We start from the raw sequence: 13812 nt of genomic DNA, 5'->3' as shown, positions 1-13812 counted from the left end.
ACCTATTTTATACTCCGTCAGTCCCACTATAAGTGACTATTACCTAAAAACGTATGCTCAAAAGAAATGTGTCATGTGTAATGGAACGGAAGGAGTATCATTTTCTCAAAACGAGCGAGAAAAAGAAGCTTCTCACTTAATTTGGGACGTAAAAATTTATCTTGAGAAGTAAGAAGTGTTAACTTGTAGCCCACAATTGTGGACTTTTGGTTTTTGGCAAACTTTTGCCATCCCAGTGGGGAGTAGGAAGTTTGAGGGAGTGGCTGCCTATAAAAGGAACTCACCCCAATTTTGTAAATCATCCTCAAACATTTATATTCTCTTCTCCGTCTATATATAAGTGGACTCTGCAGAGGGTGCTCAGAGACGTAGGAAATTTGGCCGAACTCCGTTATCAAAGTTTCGGATGTGTTCATTCTTTATTATTTATTTTGTTCCGCATTTATTTCTGGGTTTTCTCTTCTATTGTGATATTGTATTCAATATTATTTGCGAGTTTGGTAGTAGTGTTTTGTACGGTTCTTTTGGGTGTTTTTATATTGTCATAAATACCCCGACTGATAAATTCTGTTAGGAGTCTGGTATTTAAGAGGGACAGTGTCCCACCAGCTTGTCCTGAGAATTTATTTGGAGAAGTAATTTTATCGAGTAGACTCCATTGAGTTAACTCTAAAATTACTGAATCGGTTCATTTCACTATTTGAGAGAAAATTACCCGGTTTTCTCAACAAGAAGTACATTTGTTATGTTATATTTTGAATTATTATATTGAATACACAAAATATATACACAATGGAGCTCCAATTAAAAATATTTTCTACATCCGTCACTGTTGTTATCTCTGCGTTATGCGAGTTGAATTTTCTCAATACTCTGCAGCATTAATTCGATATAATAGCTGTTCTCATCCATTTAATTATAGCCTACACATCATCACAGCTTCTATAATCTCATCTATATTGGTGGTTATGACGAGATATTAAAAATCTAATTGTCGAGACAATCATCCTAGCATCTAATACGTATATACCGTTGACATGATAATCACGTGTTGTCTGCAAAAATCAATCACAATAATTAATAATGAAACCATGTAAAGAGAAATAATAATTAACAATTAATATTTAATAATGTTAGAATCAGTGAAGGAATTCGAAGAAGATGGAGATTTGAGAAACGAGAAACTCTTATTATCTGCAGATCAATTTGGGAATACAAATCGTGAGCTAACTGAAGCTCAAACAAACTACTTATACATGTATTCAAACATAACGGCTATCTATCTACCAACGGCTGAGATTAAAAGCTCCCAACTAATCCCAATCGGACGACTACTGAACACAGCCGTATTAAGGAGCTCGATTAAGCTCTAGACTTATCGCAGCTGTGATATTGATCCATCACAAGCTACAAACTCCACCTTGATGGCTCAATCATCAATCATTAATCACCACTCAGTCTTGACCTCTCTCTGTAAACCAACTAACCTCATGCACAAGTCCAGCTTCGATCTTGGTAGAGGTTTAGTTAACATATCTGCTGGATTTTCAGCAGTATCAACCTTGAATACCCTTATTTCTCCTTCTTCAATTTTTTCCCTTATGAAATGTAGCCGCACATCAATGTGCTTACTCCTTTCATGGTAGACTGAATGCTTTGCCAAACACAAAGCACTGTTGTTGTCACAACCAATGCTCACAACTTTCTGATTTATGCCAAAATCCTCCAGAATTCCCCTCAGCCAACACCCTTCCTTTACTGCTGCTGTTAAGGACAGAAACTCCGCTTCAGTTGTTGATAAGGCAACCACTCCTTGAAGGCTGCTCTTCCAACTTATTACAGAACCGTAGAGTGTAAACAAGTAACCTGACTGGGATCTCCTAGTATCAAGATTCCCTGCATAGTCAGAATCATTCCATCCAACCAAAGCATCACCCTCAAATGCAGCTCCTCCATCAAACATGATCCCTACATCCGTGGCACCTTTCAAGTATCTTATCAGCCACTTCAGAGCAGACCAGTGTTTCCTTCCATAGTTTGACATGTATCTGCTGGTCACAGAGATTGCTTGAGCTATATCTGGCCGTGTGCTAATCATTGCATACATAGCACTCCCAATGATGTTTGCATAGGGAATATTCTGCATTTCCTTCCTCTCTTCATCAGATTTAGGCACCTGCTCAGTTGTCAACTTGTAATGTTGCCCCATTGGCACTGATACTTCCCTTACATTGCTCATCTTGAACTTATTGATCAGTCTTGACACATAATCTGCTTGTGTCAGTAAGATTTTCCTGCTTTCTCTCTTCCTCACTATGGACATTCCAAGGATCCTTCTTGCCGGCCCCAGATCCTTCATTTCAAAAGCAACCTTGAGATCAGATTTCACTTTTCTTATTTCTTCCAAATCAGCTCCAGCTAAGAGCATGTCATCTACATATAATAGTAGATATGCAACCACAGCTCCACTTGCTCTCTTTATGTAAACACATTCATCATATGCTGATCTTGTGAAACCATTTTTCATCACATGATTATTGAATTTCATGTGCCACTGTCGGCTTGCTTGTTTCAGTCCATAGATACTCCTCTGCAGCAGACATACTTTCTTCTCATCTCCTGCCTTTACAAACCCTTGTGGTTGGGCCATGTATATTGTTTCCTTCAAATCACCATGCAAAAATGCTGTTTTGACATCTAATTGATCAAGCTCCCAGTTTTTTCTTGCAACAATAGCCAACAACACCCTTATTGATGTGTGCTTTACCACAGGAGAGAAAACCTCTTCATAATCAATGCCATATTCTTGGGTGAACCCTCTAGCCACTAATCTGGCTTTATATCTCATCTTATCCCCATCAGCACCTTCTATCTTCTTCTTGAAGACCCATTTACAGCTCACTACCCTTCTTCCATTTGGTTTCTCAACTAATACCCAAGTGCCATTTTTGAGCAGTGAGTCAATCTCTTCCACCATTGCTTGCATCCAATTCTCCCACTCTTTGCTTTGCATAGCCTCTTCATATGAACCAGGCTCTGAGTACTCCACTTCTTCTGCCACCATTAAACAGAAAAAGAGGAATTCAGCATCAGAGTACTTTGTTGAAGGTTTGATAGTTCTCCTGACTCTATCTCTAGTCAACTTCCAGCTTCTTCCAGTGGATGGGGTGGACTGATGTGCAATCTGCTGTGGAGATTGTGGAATACCAGTGGCTTCATCATGAATACTAGTGATTTCATCATCTTGGCTATGAACATTTTTACCATGTTCCACCTCAATTTCTGGAAGGACTACATGCTCAGTTTCAGAAACATCAGATTTCCCTTTAAAAGGTAGATCATGCTCCCAAAAGATAACATCTCTATTAATGACAACCTTGCCATTTCCAGGTTCTACACACCATAACCTGTACCCCTTTACTCCCGGTTGGTATCCTATCATGATGCATTTAAGAGCCCGAGCCTCCAACTTTCCTTGCTTGATGTGTGCAAAAGCTCTACAACCGAAGGTCCTTAGGCTTTCATAGTTTCCATGTCTCCCAAACCACCTCACATCTGGGATATCTCCATCTATACTTGATGATGGGCACATATTCAACAGTTTCACTGCAGTAGAGGCTGCCTCAGCCCAGAATTTTTTCTCCAATCCGGCTGCCAGCAACATACATCTTACTCTCTCAAGAATGGTGCGGTTGGCTCTCTCGGCCACTTCATTTTGCTGTGGATTCATGGGCACGGTCCTGTGTCTCTTGATGCCCTTAGCTTTACAGAATGCATCAAAGTCCCCAGACACATACTCTAAGCCATTGTCAGTCCTTAAACAGCCAAGCTTCATTCCCTTCTCAGCTTCAACTTCAGTGCACCATTCTCTGAATTTGGCCAAGGCTTCTGACTTTTCTTTCAATATGTAGATCCAAATTTTCCTTGAAAAATCATCTATGATGCTCATATAATATTTGCCTCCTCCAATTGACTTCACTTGAGCTGGCCCCCATAAATCACTATGGGCGTAATCTAAAGGTTTTGTTGAGGTGTGCACTGCCTTTGGATAGGGTAGCTTCTTGGCCTTGCCCAACACACACTCTTCACACTCTGTAGGACCACTTCCAGAATCCCTACATTGCACAAAACCCCTCTTGATCAGCTCCTTTACTGTCCCCATGGCAGGATGGCCTAGTCTTTGATGCCAAATACCCAGGCTATCAGACACTGCAACATGAGCTTCATTCTGATCCTTCACCATGACAGCAGCATTCATGTAATACAAACTGCCCTTTCTCTTGGCTTCTATAAGCACCTTCCCATCCTTGCTCACTGTCATTCCCCCATTCTCAGACACCACTCTGCATCCTCTACCCTCAAGAGACCCCAGAGACACCAAATTCCTTTTAACCTCTGGAATAAACCTGACAGAACTTAAGATAATCATTCGGCCATTCTCAGCCTTCAGCCTTATTGTCCCTATGCCCTTTACTTCACAAATTTGGTTATTCCCAAGAATCACAGAGCCATTTATCTCCTTCAAATCATTGAACCAGTGAAGATTGGGGGTCATATGAAAGCTGCACCCGGAGTCCATGATCCAAGAACCATTCTCCACTTGCTCCATAACATTCAAAGCTACTGGAGCTTCATCATCAACCACTTCCTGAGTGGTATTCACAGTTTTACCTCCCAACTCCACTTGTTTCCTTTTCCAACCGTGGCAATCCTTCTTCAAATGACCGGGTTTCTTGCACCAATGGCAAGAACGAGTCCCTTTCTGATCAGTTGGTGGTGTAGGCTTATAAGGCTCATTAAACTTCTTGAATGGCTTCTTTCCTTTGAACTTCTTGACATTCAAACTCTCCGAGACTGAATCAGCAAGACCTCCATTTCCATTCTGCAGTTCCTTAGACCTAAAGGCCGATTGCACTTCAAGAAGTGTGATAGTCCTTTCTCGGCCATAAAGAATTGCATCCCGTAGCTGATCATAACTTTTAGGAAGCGCATTCAACAGTAATATAGCCTTATCCTCATCACCAATAGAAATATCAATATTTTCAAGATCGTCCACATTCTTATTGAAATCCTCGAGCTGCTCTAAAATTGATCTTCCATCCACAAATTTGTATGAATATAAGCGCTGCTTCATAAGCAATCTATTGGCTAGAGATTTTGTAAGGTACAAATCTTCAAGTTTTGCCATAATACCTGCCGCTGTAGTTTCTCTGGAAATCTCTCTCAAAACCTTATCTCCGAGGCATAGAACGATCGTACTGAATGCCTTTGCTTCGATCTCATCATCTTTCGCAGCAGATTTCGCATCCGAGGCCGCCCCTGCCTCCTTCCCCTCCTTCGTCCCTTTCGTCAAGGCCGAAGACAATCCTTGCTGCGTAAGTAGAGCACGGATCTTCATCCTCCACAAGGCAAAATCATTCTTGCCTGTGAACTTTTCAGCTTCAAATCTTGATGCCATTTTCGCGTCGCGGATCCGATTCCAACAGAAACAATATCGACTGACTTCTCACTCAATGGGGCAACTTTGGTTCCCACAGACGGCGCCAATTGTTAGAATCAGTGAAGGAATTCGAAGAAGATGGAGATTTGAGAAACGAGAAACTCTTATTATCTGCAGATCAATTTGGGAATACAAATCGTGAGCTAACTGAAGCTCAAACAAACTACTTATACATGTATTCAAACATAACGGCTATCTATCTACCAACGGCTGAGATTAAAAGCTCCCAACTAATCCCAATCGGACGACTACTGAACACAGCCGTATTAAGGAGCTCGATTAAGCTCTAGACTTATCGCAGCTGTGATATTGATCCATCACAAGCTACAAATAAAAACATCAGTTCTTCATCGCTGAGTTAGCATTAGTTGATGGGTAGGTAACTGGTGAGTAGATCACTACAATACAAAATTATTTTTCACTACCAAATACTACGCCCATTTCGTGATTCACGTTACTTAAGACTAATAGATTTATATATTTGAGAAAAATAATGTACTTAGTTTCTAAATTAATTGAGAGATAGGTTTCCTATTCTAGAATTATAATGTTTATTAGAGAAATTTTTTTTTAACGACGGAGTGTAAGATAGAATTAAGATCAAACTTTAATAATTATTGTTGTATTCGTATAATAAAGTTTCAAACAAAAAACGGTTGAACATGTGAAAGTGAAATCGTATTTATTGCAATGAAGGTTTAATACTAATACGAATATATAGCATAAAGGTTTTAGGATTATTTGTTGCTTCTATACATATACATTTGTAGGGGTGTGATCAGATCAATAAGTGAAATTCTGTCAAAAATCAAAGCGAATCTCAGTCATTGGATCTTTTGATGTAACCGTTAGATGAATGTCACGTGTCATCTAATAATGTAGATTATGTAGTATAATAATGTAGCTCGGCTAATAATGTAACGCGTTTTATTCTAATAATGTAGATTGTGTAGTCTAATAATGTAGCTCTGCTAATAATATAACGCTTTTAGTGTAATAATATAGCTCGGATATTATTATCACAACCATCCAATCTAAGGATTCAAGGGTTGAGATTTACTTTGATATTTAACAGGATTTAACTTATTGACCATAGTGCACCCCTATATATATGCGCTACTATTTCAAGTACGAAAACCTTTTATTTTCCCGGAGATTAAGTAAGCGAACTTATAATAGTCAAATTGCACTCCTCATCGATAATCAAATACTATATGTATAGGTGAAACCGTGACAGCATTGACGGCGACACATGTTTTGTTGTGTCGATTATATTTTCAAACACAATAATTTAGATCACAATAAATATATTGTTAATAATTAACTAGGATAAATCATACGAATATCATTAGTGATCAAAATAGTACATTTTTACGAGTTAAAAAAATTTTATTTACAGGATTTTATATTTAGTCTCGTCTGTTTTACAATATCCACCCAAATCCACATATAGGTTTTGATGAGTTTAAGCCTCTGTTAAATATTTCAAGTTGATTTATTATTAGATTACACTACAAAAAACAAGCAAATTACCAACGGAAATATCCGTGGGTAAAATCAATATATCCGTCGGAGAATGTCATTACCAAGGGATACTAGCCATACGTAAAAGCCACGACGCTAATTTTTTTTACCAAGGGATATTAGCCATTGGAAAATTCCCAACGGAAAAATCTGTGGGTAATTGTCTATTAAAGTTTTGGTTAATTGCCAACGGAAATTGCCGTTGGAAATTCTGGATTTTTTTTACAATTTTACCAACGAGTTTTCTCCGTTGGTAATCTTTCAAATCTATATTTGAACCATTTTAATTTTTCTCTGTGAACCTGTACACCATATCATGTTCTAGCTTCACCATGCAATCAATAACAAATAAATAATGACCAACAAAATGAAAATCATCATTGATAAACCTCAAAAGTATTAGTCAAAATACAACCAACATACAAAGCAAAAATAAACAAAGTGTCAAGATTTCAAGTGAGTGCATGAGATATATCAACTCATCATCATAATCAGGAGTGTGACTTGATTGTTGGGGTTGCTTGGACGTCATACTACTTCATCATTTCTTTCATCTCCCGTTTTTACTCGCATAGTTTTGGATGCATTTCGCGCCACAACTCTTGGCGCAGTTCATCTCGTATTCAATGCTGCAAGTCAACAGATTTGTGAAAGCTAAGCTCCCTTGATATATTTTACGGTCAAACAAATAAGTCTCATATTAAGTTCTTGTGTCTTGGCAATACAAACTCATGACACAAGAACTAAGCATTGCTAATTGGCAAAATCAATAAGTCAAATAAAAGCAATAGTTACCAAAACAACACTAACATCTCCACACGCCGTCCTGATGTAGATTCTTATTTGACTGCCAACTTTTGAAAATGATGATGAAATTATAAAATGAGTAATAATTCCTGATTTCAGTAAACCAAGGAAACTTCAATCAATGGCCCTTGCTCCCCAATCTTGGGAAGATTTCAGTAAACAAGTGTACCTCATAGTAATGCATACTTTTGATGATATATAGTAGCAGAAAGAGTAGACATGATTTTCAATTTAATAGTGTTTACTTTTCAGTAAACAAGTGTAATGTACCCATGGTGAAAATTTTCAATTTAATAGTGATTGTGGGAATGATTTATTTGTCTAGCTAGAAACAATCAGATTAGCAGACATGAAATATGTATGGAAGCAGAAGACACCTGCATCTGCTGAAGAGTTAAACCCCGAACTGTCTAGCTCTTCCTCAGCACATATAAATCCTACAATGCCCTGTAAGATAGAAGGACGTTGATACATAGCTTCAAAAGACTTTAATATGAGTTATCCATTGAACAAAAGAAAAAAATAATTTATAATAATTTACAAGTATTTATGTCAATAGACGTGTTTTTAAATTCCTTCACCAAAGCAATATGAATAAATATGTAATGACTAAGCATATAAAGTAAAATCCTCATTATCTAATTGCCAGCACAGAAAGAGCTTTTAATTATCAGCTTTTATTTTGGCAAAAAACAAAGGTTTGATTTGGCATAATGAAAAACAATGGATGAGTTAAAAAAACATACTGTATATTTTTTCACAAACATCTCCACACCACATCAGCAAGTATATCTTACCCTGTATATGAGTATGCCAAACTTCTTGCATTCAGTATGAGTACATAAACTATATCTAACCCAGATAGCAACTCAACTTACCCTAAAAACTTCATAAACACACTTAGCTAATTTACAGAATTTTATCTCTTTTGAGTGCCAAAAATCCTAATTCTGGAGAGAGAGCATAGACAGCATCGTGTTAGTAAAGCCAAATTACTGGAGTCACTGTAAAATTTTCTGAGCGCTCTCCGTGAATTCCCAATCGGATTAGCACTGTGAAGTATCACCATATCTTAATATCTATATATGTAAATGCAATCCCTAATGATGAATTGCAAGTAGCAAGGAGTATAAAAGATTTACTACATTTTGAAAGCTAAATCGTATTTGAATTAGTCAAAAAGAAGTTACACAACTGTTGGGACACCGAGCGAATCGTCGCCGACGCCGATGCAAACTGCGGCGGCCGGAGTAGTGACTGTGGTAGTGGCTCAGAAAATACTTGCGATTGAAAATTCAGAAGTAATTTAGTAAATTAGTATACTTGTCCATTTTATAGACATGCATTAATGCTTGTGATTAACTTACAGAGGAGTAGTACAGCAATAGTCTTTGATTTTTCAGCAATTTTCCGGTCGGATTTCGCAAATTGGAGAGACAGAACATAGCAATTTCCCGGTCGACTTTGATTTCTCGGATTGGAGAGATTGAACGGAGCAATTTTCCGGTGGGCTTCGACTTCACAGATCGGAGACGAACGGCAGTGAAAAGAGGGCTAGGGTTAAAAAAGAAGTAGAGAGGTGAAATATATACTACATATACAATTTAAGTTTCCCGACGTCAAAATCCCTTAGTAATTGAATTATAAATTAATAATTATTAAATATAATAACTTTAAGTTTTCCGACGGCAAAATCCTAGGTAATTTATTTATAAAATAATTATTTTAAAAATATAATAGGTTTACCCACGGAATCGGCCGTTGGTAAATTAAACTGCCAAACTCCGTCACAGATACGTTGGAAATGACGTCGGTAAATTATCAATAATAGATCCCTTGGTAATCCATTGGTAAATGCCTACGGATATTGTATTCTCAGTAAATCCATTGGTAATTAGCGTGTTTTTTGTAGTGTTAAATCTTTAAAGACGAGATTTTAAATGTATGTGAGTGGATTGTGGTAGTGGGCTAGCATCAATAATTATAGTACTCCCTCCGTCCGTCATTAATTGTTACGCTTTCATTCGGCATCGATTTTAAGAAATGTAATAGAAAGTGAGTTGAAAAGGTTAGTGGAATATATGTCATACTTTCATGGAATATAATAAAATGCGAGTGAAAATGAGTTAGTGAAATATGAAGTTTACTACCAAAAGTAGAAAAAGATAACTGCGACATGTATTGGCGCACGGACCAAAAATGAAAATAGTGACAAATATCGACGGACTTACCTGAGTATAATATATCGGTTAAGAGTTAAGTCACATCCATAACTCATGCATGCATGAAAAACTAAGAGTGATGGATCATACATGCATAAAAAAACTATCAACTTTCATTAGTTAAAATTGACTTATTAAATTTGAAGTATAACTACTCAGTTATTATCTCAATCCACTAATTATTTATCCCAATAATCACTATCATGAATCGTTAGCTAAGATATCTTCTACGATTTCAAAGTGGGCCACTAATTATAAGATTTTTTAGGTGTGGATTAGATGAATGATACAAACCAATACTATTTAAATAATGTTGCCACAGCAATATAAATTCAGAAGATAATAGTCTTGCAAGTCCAAACACACTAAACTACATTACAAAATGGCAAACAAGGTAGAAACCCTAGTTGCTAGCGCTGCAATCAAATGCCCAGCTGATAAATTCTACAATTTCTTCAAGTTCAACATGAGCGACATTGTCAAGATTTTCCCGGCCGCCTTCACCGGAGTTGAGCTCATCCAAGGAGGGCGCCGTTGGCTCCATCAAGATCTGGCACTATATTGTTGGTATAAAATGTTCCACAAATTAAATCATATTTTTTGGTGGATATTATATAGTTTGATGCATAGTACTATATTTATTTGATGACAGGAGCAATTCCAACAACTGCCAAGGTTTTGACAGAGGCAATAGATGCTGCTGCAAAAATCATGACATTTTCGACTTTGGAAGGAGATCTTCTGCAAGTGTATAAGAGTTTTAAGGCGACTCTTAGTGTGAATGATGGTTTGGCAAAATGGAGCTTTGAGTATGAGAAAGCTACTATTCTTTCTCCTCCTCCTCAACTCTATGTTCCTCTTGTCGTTACTCTCTGCACTCTCGTCGATGCCTATCTTCTCATCAACTGAGTTGCGTTCGTTTTATCTTTGATTTGTAATAGTGTGCTCCACATCATTAGTAGTGTAGTGTAATAGTATAACTTGTAAAAATGATGTGTAAGGATAATGTGTTATTTAACTAATCTAAAATTAGAAAGTTCATTTTTTTAGGGATGGATGGAGTACTGATCATTAGATTTGAAGATATGATGGCCTAAAATAATGTTGTGTAACAAAAAGTGATTTGAACTATAAAATGAACAAGCAATATGAGAAGTTGTCGCTCCTAATACATTAGACATGAGATCGAAATTTTGAATTATCAAATCATTCTAATAGATTGAGACGTGGAAAATACTCTATGTTGCTAACATAAACACGTTAAAGAAGGGGTTAACTTTGTGGGTAGCTAAATATACGGTTGTATTATATGCAAAATTAGTGTAAATACACAACATAGAACAATTACGTGAAGGTCATTGTTATTGTTAGGAGACACAAAGTTCATTATTAATTTGTTTTTAGTTCATTTAAAAAATATTAATGAACTAAAAACTCACTAATTATGAACTTCTTGTTATAACAATGGCCTACTCTGTTTTGGTTCAGAGTTCTGCATTTAAAATTAATTTTATTGTGATCAAACACTACCAAACATACATCCCAAGGTTGATTTTTAACTAGAGCCACTATTATTCGTGTCGATTTATCAAGCTATGGTTTGAACAAGTTTAGATTGATAGTTGACCATGTACGCAATCAATCCATTACACCGTAAAAAGCAGAAAATACCCAAATTCGATTAAATATTGATAATTGCATTATACCGTAAAAAGCAGAAAATACCCAAATTTGATTAAATATTGATAATTGCATTATACCGTAAAAAGTAGAAAAATACCCAAATTTGATTAAATATTGATAATTGCATTATACCGTAAAAAGTAGAAAATACCCAAATTCAATCAATTTAATGTTAAAATTTTTATTCTTTAGTTGGGCAGTTCTATATGTGGCTCAATCTTTTAAAGATCCACTTAAACAAATACTCCCTCCATCCCATAAAAATATGTGCATTCTATTTTTGGAAAGCTATATCAATTTAATAATGTAGGTCTCACTATCTGTTGTGAAATAAACACAGGCAATCACGAATATAAAAGAGAATTAACACAAGAAGTTGTTTACCCAGTTCGATACAATGTGTATCTACGTCTGGGGGCGATGCCAAGCTAGGGATTTCACTATATAATTTCAGGATGATTGAACAATGAGGGAGCACCTCTATTTATAAGTAACTAGAGAGCCCTAATTCTAGTCAAACTAGGAAACATATTCCATAAGGAAATATCTTTTAAGGAATAAATCTATCACAAGGAAATATACTTCAAGGAAACAAATCCTAAACATGGTAGGAGATATTTTAGGCTCCATAATTAACAATCTCCCACTTGGAGACTAACAACTCCTAAACAACCATTTCCTCGTGATCTCATCCCTTCATCCGCTTAGCATCGCCTAACCTTCTCTTCAAGTTCCAAGGCCAATTGAAGCTATGCATAGCTTCAATTTCTCTAAGGTCACCACCTTAGTAAACATGTCTGCAGGATTCTCACTTCCAAGTATCTTCACAAGTTGCAGGATTTTCATCTCCACTAGGTGTCGGATGTAATGATATTTCAACTCCACATGCTTTGTCCTAGAATGAAACGCTGGATTCTTCGCCAAGAAAATAGCACTCTGACTATCACTGTAGAGTATGCTACTCTTGTTCTCCTTCCCAAGTTCATCTAAGAAACTCTGCAACCACACCATCTCCTTGCTTGCCTATGTCGCAGCTACATATTCAGCCTCCGTAGTAGACAAAGCAACAGTCTTCTGCAACTTAGAAGTCCATGAAATAGCAGTACCACCATAAGTAAATACATACCCGGTTGTGCTTCTTCTCCCATCAAGATTATTGGACGCCAAGTCTGCATCCACATAACCTGCCAGCTCGACATTCTTGCCATTGAAACATAAGACGCTTTCTGTAGTACCTCTCAAGTATCGAATGATCCATTTAACTGCTTCCCAATGTTGCTTGCCCGGATCACCCATGAACCGGCTCACTACTCCCACTGCTTGTGTAATATCAGGCCTCGTACACACCATTGCATACATAATACTGCCAATTTCTGAAGCATAAGGAATTTTCTTCATTTCAGCACGTTCTTCTTTTGTACTCGGCGACTCCTTCTTCGACAGCTTAAAGTGACTGCCCAAAGGCACACTTACTGGCTTCGAATTATCCATGTTGAATCTTTCCAATACCTTACCAATGTAAGCAGCTTGCGAAAGATACAATTTTCCTGCCGCCTTGTCACGCTCGATTCTCATGCCCAAAATTTGATTAGCCTCTCCAAGATCTTTCATGGAGAATTGTTCAGACAATTGCCTTTTCAACTTATCCATCTCCTTTTGATCACCTCCTGCGATCAACATATCATCAACATATAATAACAGAATAAGATAGCTCGTGTCAAACCTCTTGTAGTAACAACAATGGTCAGCGTAGCATCTTTTATAGCCAATCTCCATCATGAATCCATCAAACTTCTTGTACCACTGCTTTGGAGCTTGCTTTAAACCATACAAGCTCTTCTTCAACTTGCATACAAGGTTTTCCATTCCTTTTACTATGAATCCTTCAGGCTGTGTCATGTACAACTCATCCTCCAAATCACCATGAAGGAATGCCGTCTTTACATCCATCTGATGTAACAATAGATTTTCTGCAACTACCATACTCAACACTAAACGAATAGTAGTTAGTTTCACAACAGGAGTGAACACATCTGTATAATCAATACCGTATCGTTGCTCAAATCCCTTGACAAC

General features: G+C 37.1%; 1 long non-coding RNA gene across 1 annotated transcript; it reads left to right on the top strand.

The window, feature by feature from the left end:
• The first annotated feature begins 10424 nt into the window (after positions 1–10424).
• LOC121774623 lies at positions 10425–11097 on the top strand. Its single transcript, XR_006044955.1, has 2 exons — positions 10425–10620; positions 10706–11097. It is a non-coding gene; the product is annotated as an uncharacterized LOC121774623 (long non-coding RNA).
• The last annotated feature ends 2715 nt before the right edge of the window (positions 11098–13812 follow it).

This window comes from Salvia splendens, chromosome 17 (genome assembly GCF_004379255.2).
Source record: "Salvia splendens isolate huo1 chromosome 17, SspV2, whole genome shotgun sequence".
NCBI lineage: Eukaryota > Viridiplantae > Streptophyta > Magnoliopsida > Lamiales > Lamiaceae > Salvia > Salvia splendens.
Note: the sequence above shows the minus strand (reverse complement) of the source record. Positions and strands in the feature narration are given on the sequence as shown.